Below are 7,949 nucleotides of genomic sequence, written 5' to 3'. Positions count from 1 at the left end.
ATACATTTATCTGGCGAATTATTTTACACTTTAACGGATCCTTGGCTGAATACAGTAACATGGTTGCTTCCTAATACTGTTTAGTTTTGATTTGGCGGATTACGAAATAGCTTAATTTAATTTTCCATTTTTTTTTTCATTTTAATGTAACTTTTTATGCTACTTAATGGCTTTTTTTTTAAATTTTATCTTTAACAAATAATTTAAAAATTTGTGGAACTTTTCATGCTTTTTTGTGCAATAATGTATTTATGTGGCGAAGTTTCTCCCCTTTAAATTTCCTCACAATGCGTAAACATTGGAGTACCGTTTACCTTTTTAACAGGCTTGTTTTTATTTTTTTAACTGTTATTATTATTTTTATTTATTTATTTTTTCAGCAAGCAAAAGTTTTGTTCAAAAAAAAGAAGGAATTTCTATTATTATTTTTTTAAAGGCTGGAATGTATAGGTTTATAAAAATCTTTAAATGAAAAGCTGCCATGTTTTCCTTTTTTGAAATTTTTATTGGCATGTTTTTCCGGGTGAATTCATTATTGTTTCAATGTACTTTTAAATGATTTAAATTTCTTGTTTTTTAACATACAACGTACTCCTTTATGATATAAATTGTAATTTATAATGATCGATACTAACGATCAGTTTTATGGCAAAATTTTTATTTGATATCTTTTCTACTTATTTTTCTTTAGAAAAATTGTATCTCTATGCATTTTAATAATTCTTGTTGTAAAAAAACTAAAGATATCAAACTGAGCTATTCACCATTTTCAGAATATGTTTTTAAAAAATAACTAATTTTGAATTAAACTTTTAAGTATAAGAAAAAAAAATACTAAAAGCTCTCTGAATGTTTCCATAAATATATTTATCAACTAAGAAAAATATCCCGCGTTGCCTGGGTTAGTAATAATTATGAGAAACAATTGCTACTGTCATTTGTTTTCTGTTTTAACTGATAAATATATTTATCAGTTGTGCTTGTCGAACCATATGTAATTAATTTTTGCATAATAAAACCAAAAAAATACTTTTTCTTGATACATATTATTAAGCATAGTTCATACGTTCAATAGACAGTATGGTTTCGTCCATAAGATGTAATATTTAATTATGTAATATTACGCATTATTTCATTCAGAGCCAAATTTCCAATGTTTGTTTGTTATTAATTGGAAGCAGAAATTACCCCCCCCCCCCAAAAAAAAAAAAAGAAAAAATAACAGTATTTCCAAAACATTTATTCACATACGTTTTCGAACAGAAAACTTCTTTTTAAGCTCGTTTGAAATTGTTATTCAATGCATAAATTGCAATAAATGCTTACTCCTATTTATATTTATTGAAGGTTTGCATTTACATTACTCAAATTATTTTGAAAATGCTTATTGCGAAAAGTTGGAATAATTAATCACAACATTTTTTCATACACGGAATTTACATTGATTTGTCTTCCTCAGCTTATATTCATCTGATTTTGTTTTCAAACTTAATTTTTCTTGAAAACAAAGTTTCATATTTGTTCACTTTTTGCCTAAAATATCTTTTCAAACACTTTTCCTCAGGAAGAAAAAACCGCTTTTAAATTAACTCAAATACTTTTGAACTCAATTTTGAATAACTATTCTCTTTAAGAATAATCTTATCTGTTGTTTATATAGTTAAAAGTTGCCACAAAATCCACCAGATGTCAGTGGAGTCTGACCAGGTTTTTTGTTTGATTGATTGGTTTCATACTACAACTTTTATTGAAATGACTGAGCCTGATAAGACGCGTATCAAGTGAAGCCTTTGGTCATACTTTCATAAATATGTATAAAAAAAATCAATGTTTTGAAGAAAACTTCAAATTTTATGTTTCCTGCTGGACACCTAAATATTTTTCTATTTAGATAAATATTTTTGGTGTATATGTGGAGCAAAAGGGGCAACGTTTTATCAACATGAAATTTCAAACCTCCGAAAAAAAAATCAATTCGTCCTTCTACACATACTTTCAAACGCAAGTCGCTTTTCAAATTAAATGAAACTTTTTTTACAATTGTTTTGACCTAAAAGGAAAAATATAAGAGGGTGTGCGACTTGAAACATAGATTTTTTTTTTTTTTTTTTGAGAGGAAAGAACACACGCCAGTGAGCAGGCAAGGTGCATTAACTGAAAAATTTTCATTTTTCTTTCTTTTGTCATCTATTGTACGTCAGCTTAATTGCACAAACTTGCCTATTTGGTTTCCGCTGAAAGAAAAGCACGAAAAAACGTCCCTATTGTAAGTGTTGAATCTAAAACATGTTTATTCAAATATCTCAAAAACTCATTCCTGCTGATATTGCCGCTTACGTGACCATGGCAGAATAAATTTAATTTAAGGCAATTTACGATTTCAATGGATGTTTTCAGTTTTATGAAGGACTAGCTGTACCCGACGCGCGTTGCTACGCCAACAAAAAAATACATCATTATACTGATTTTCATGACAATCGGTTGAACGGGGCAAAAGTTGCTACTCTGCAGTGCCACCTGGTGGCGAGTGGCTTCAATGAGCATATTATGCACCTTCTCCGTGGAAAAATACATATATATAGCAATTTTCATAATAATCGGTCCAGGTATCAAGTGAAGCCGTGACTATACTCAAATTTTGTACTCACGCAGTTTGCAAGATCAATTAATCGCTAAAAATATCGAATAGAAAAAGTTTTAAATCCCCCCGTTGCATGAAAAGCCATAAAACAATAAAGAAAGAATTTATTTGTTCAAACTCAAGAAAAATGGCAACAGCTAACTTCTCATCAATGAGATCTTTCACGCGAATTAATTTCTGCAGCCGATAATTTTATTCGTATTTATCCAATGGATTGTGACTTAAATTGGAATAAGAAAAGGAACTATCGATCGGATTTTTTTCGAACTGGTCTATAAGCATTCCCAGTACCAAAAATAACAAACGGTGAAAGTTTCAGCCAAATCTGCCGGGTAGTTTTTGAGTTCATGGATGACATACAGAAATATTTATTTTTATATATATAGATAATAACCCATTCAGCACATTAATTTTCAAAATGTTAATTTTTATTAGCATATGATGACACAAGTTATTGCTTTTGCTGCGAATTACCCAAATAATTTTAAAGCCTTATATCAACAAACAGTTTTAGTTACCAGTCAACAGTGTAGGTAAAGAAATTACAAAAGAGTTTCGTTAAAATTATCTGACCTTATTTTGCAGTAAGTTTTGTCTCTATCACGGTTCACTGTAGTTAATTAGCATAAAAAAGAGTTTATTTTTCCAGATGCCTAATTGACGAATCAGCTTGAGATCAGCCATTTGGATCGGAGCGAGTGTTTGGGTAGTTGTCTTCTCTGTCGAGTTTTCGCGCTTGGCGATTGTTCACTGCGAGCAATTATTAGCTGCACACACACACGTGAATTGTTTATTAACAATTACGGCAAATTTGGCGAAACACGAAACTTTGCTGTGGTAACCTTAGCTCCGCAACAATGAAAAATCCGATCCAAAATGGCTAAACTTAAGCTGATGCGTTAGTCTATCTTACTAATATTATATATGCGAAAGTTTGTCTGTATGGATGTATGGATGTATGGATGGATGTATGGATGTTTGTTACTCTTTCACGCAAAAACTACTGAACGGATTTTGATGAAACTTTACAATTTTATAGCTTATGCATCAGAATAACACATAGGGTAGTTTTCGTCCCGTTATGGGGGGCAAAACCCCCTTAGGGGGGCAATAAAACACAATTTTTGTATAAATTCTCTAATATTGGGATGAAAAAATACTTGCACATATTTACATTATATGTCCATCGAAAGCTCTGATTTTTCTGCTGAAGATGGCACCTGTTCGAAATTTCTAAGTAGAATAAAAAACGAGTTATGAGCTTTTTAGATCCATGTTCGAAGGCTTTCCTCAACTCAATACAGTATTTAGTGTATCATCTCAACTCCCTGTCGATAGCGACAATTGTTGTATTGTTGATTTTCTTTGCTTTTCGTGATTGTTCAAGGCTTTTCTCAAGTCAAATCTTGAAGTAAGATTTTTGCACAAGATTGTCAATTAATACATGATTTGACTGATGATTTTCCATTCAAACGGAACTTTAATGTAATTAATGGTTTTTATTATTATTTATGCTGATTGAACACTTACTCATTATCCAAACAACCAGGAGATCGCCAAAGTTTTTGCAGAAAGATTTCCGTAGCTGATGCATTTGGCAGTTTTTTCAACGTTGCTGTTTTTGAAGCTGAAGACTACGTCATAATGTTTCTCAGCTTTCACCATGTAAACAAAATATCGCCAATCAAAGAATTTTCAAAAGACTTTTTTTACTGTGTTAAATAATCCAGCAACTAAATTAGGCAAATCCATAAACAGCACAAAAACTTCCATTAATTTTCCTTTTTGCACAATTTCAAACAATCACCAAATTTTATTACTTATTTTGGTAACATTTTGGATGAAACTGTTTAGCGCCATTTTATGGTGACCAAAAATATCTCAGTATCTGGCGACGATATCTCTGTAACGAAAATTAACATCATATCGTTTTACAAAGTAAGGAAAGAATGGGGGAGCATCATCGAAGGTACCCCGAAACGACTTTCGCAAATTCGGTAAAATCGCACCAAGAGCCTCAATGATTGAAATTTCCCGAAATAATTAAAGCAAGTATAAGGGGATTACGAGCGCAGCTACTTTCTTTTAATCACTTCGTACTTCATTAACCATACAGAGAAGGTTTTAGACTCGCATGTTAAAAAAAAGTATCAACATATTAATCTTTTTAAACATGAGAAGATTAATTTCATGTTTTTTAAATTTGTATATGCTTAAGTATAGTGCTTTCGTTTCTAAATCAATACTACTTTGTTCTTTATACTTATTGCTATTTTAGTTTTATGGGTAAGGAAGAAACTCGATTTTTAATCACGTCAAAAAGATATGTTTTAAATTCTTTCACTTAAAACAGAAAACAAAAGCAAGTAACGATTTTTTCTAATAATTATTACTGGCCCAGGCAACGCCGGGTATTTTTGCTGGTTTTATACTATGTAGAGATAGGTTAAATCTCAAAATGTTAGTCTTTTGGCCTGAGTAACCGAGAGAAAGTCATTGATTTAAAGGTGCATTAGTTGTTTAGAAAGTTATTATATCATTAACGTTCAAGGGCACTAAATGCACTAAACACAATTGGCGGACTATTGCAGACAATTACACTTTTCAATTAGTTACTTCAGAATATAAACCAAGTATATAACTCAAAAATTGCATCAGAAAACTTACGATTAAGGTTAGGAATCAGCGAAATAATGTTTACTACATTTTCGTGAAGATTCTTCAGTTTAAATTGACTATGATGAAAAACTTTTCAAGACATCAGTTTTATAGACTGTTATTGTATTATCTACCTTCATAGGTCACTTATTCCACTGAACATAATTGGCGGCTACTACAGTCAGTTACAATTTTTATGATGTAAGCCGAGAAAACAGTTTAAAAGTGACGGCACTAAATTTTTAGCAAAGTACAGCCTAAAAAATAAGTTTACTAGATCTTGCACAATTATTCTAAAAATAACTAGTCTACTATATAGCGGCTCTAGCCTAATTTATACAGTTGACAAATTCAAAAGGAATAATTGTCATTGTGTACCGTCATTTTTTCCTGATATTTGATAACCTAGAAAAGTAAATGGCTGCCAAATGAGGCCATGTTTCACCTTATTAGGAGACCGGAGTATCAGGTAGAGAATAAGATCCTGTGACGCATATGTGCACGAACTGCAAGCGTGAGTGACCAAAGAATTCGACGATTTGAACTTTTTCCTTTCCACTGAAGTAAACATGGACTTTTTGATAATGCTTTTGAGTTACAAAATATGGTTTAGTAAGTTTCATATTGGCATTAAAGAATTATTGAATATTTTTAGTTTGATAGTAATTTTTCGTAACAACATGAGGTAATTCTAGCCCAGAGACGGCCTTATTAAGGACCCATGTTCTTAATAAAGCCAAATCGTGTTTCCTTGCTAAAACTGCTAACAAGCATGCTTGAGAGTTAAATTTTGACTCTGACTTTTTTATTTCTTTTTGAGTCATTTAATAAATGTGAAAAAGTTGGAGACAATTGAATCATAAATGAGCGAGATATTACACCATGAAACTTGAAGTGGCCTTACTTGGTGCTCTTACCTTATTTAACCCTTTCAGACGTGGCGTCCGGTATACCGGACTTGAACTTTAAACAGCTGCTAACCATTTATTAATTGAATAAATTACTCGATTTTTTTCGTAGTTGACTCTATAAAGTCTGCTTATTATTATCTGTACAAGAATTTTTCATTCATTGACAACATGAAGAAATAGGGGTTGGGAGAATGAGACTGGCTCATTTTCTCAACCACGGATTCTCGTCGCAAAAGCGAGGGGTTTTTTTTTCTGATTTTTAAAAAAAAATATATCTTATATTAATCAAATGCTTATATTATGTTTTATTATTGTTTAGAGAATATTTTACATAGAAGTTTGTTTGATGTTTCATCGCTTTATTATATCTCAAATATGTATTTAAATTGCATATGTCCAGATTATTGGACGAGTCATAACTCTTTTAATTTCTCACCTATAAACTCGTAATTTTGTCGATAAGATATTCTTTACCATAGTACACTGTCTACCAAATAAAAACACTTTTGGTTAATTATTTCGAAATTCCGTGTGAAAGGGTTAAGAGTAGTATATCTGTTTTATCAATATCTTCTTCCATGCATTCATGACCTTGTCTTTAGTCTGAATTTTGCCACTGATTTCTTGCGGGGTCCTTAGCTACTCTGTAGCTCGACCAGACTTGAGAGTATCTAAATATTTCTTTTAAATGAATATGGATGAATAGGTTTGTTGTTTTCCTGTTCGAGAGAGCCTCTCTTAGCCAACAAATCTGCCATTTCGTTCCACATGCGAAGAGATTCATTGTAAATCGATAATTTTGTTGGGATTTCGTAGGGAGTGTTTAAGCCTGCTTGAGTTTCATTGCGGTCTGAGTTTCCATGTAGTGTTTTACTGCAAAAGCCTGAATGACCGCTTTAGATTCAACTAAAATGACTGCCCTAGTGAAGCAGTTGATTTTTGTCATTAAATTTTCCAATGCTATTGAACAGCAAAGATCTCGGCATCAAAATTGAACATGCAACATCCTGCAGCCTGAATGGCCACTTTAGAGTCAACAAAAATGACTGCCCTGGTGAAGCAGTTGATTTTTTGCATTAAATTTTCCAATGCTAGCGAACAGCAAAGATCTTGGCATCAAAATTGGACATGCAACATCCTACAGGTAGCATTCTGCGAAAAGAACCTACTGTTTATCTTTTTTCTTTCTTTCTAAAGGGGCTACGTTAGAGGCACTACTTTTTACAGAGCTAGTGCGATCTCCCGATATAGCATCCATTCTTTCATAGCATCCATTCTCTCATAGCACGACTATCGGCCACGAGAAATTTGACGCCCAGTCTCTCCACTAGATGGAGGCATCTGGACTGTATTCGATGCGAAAGTGCACTGGGAGTTCAATATTACCAAGATCACTCCAAATCAAACGAGTACTCGCGGAATTTTTTACCTGTCGCATAACCTGTCAGTTTTCTGTATTTTGAAAATCCACCGACTGGAGCCGAACTCGAACCTGCGCCTTTAAGCGTAAGCGACAAGCGTCTAACCAATACATCACTCTGTCGACTCTGCTCTAAGCCTTAAGGACAATAACAGGTTTGCTGTTAAGCCCTCTTTATTATATGGATCTTGAGATCTAGCTAGAAATTAATAATCTGGGTAAGGGCAGACACAATATCGGAAGCAAACTCGTAGTGCATGTTACAAGAACAATATCCTCAGGCCCGACATTTACGGTGCAAGAGAGTAACAATTCCCCC

The sequence above is a fragment of the Uloborus diversus genome, chromosome 7 (assembly GCF_026930045.1).
Source record: "Uloborus diversus isolate 005 chromosome 7, Udiv.v.3.1, whole genome shotgun sequence".
Lineage (NCBI taxonomy): Eukaryota > Metazoa > Arthropoda > Arachnida > Araneae > Uloboridae > Uloborus > Uloborus diversus.
The sequence above is the reverse complement of the archived record's forward strand: the minus strand, read 5'-3'. Positions refer to the sequence as shown.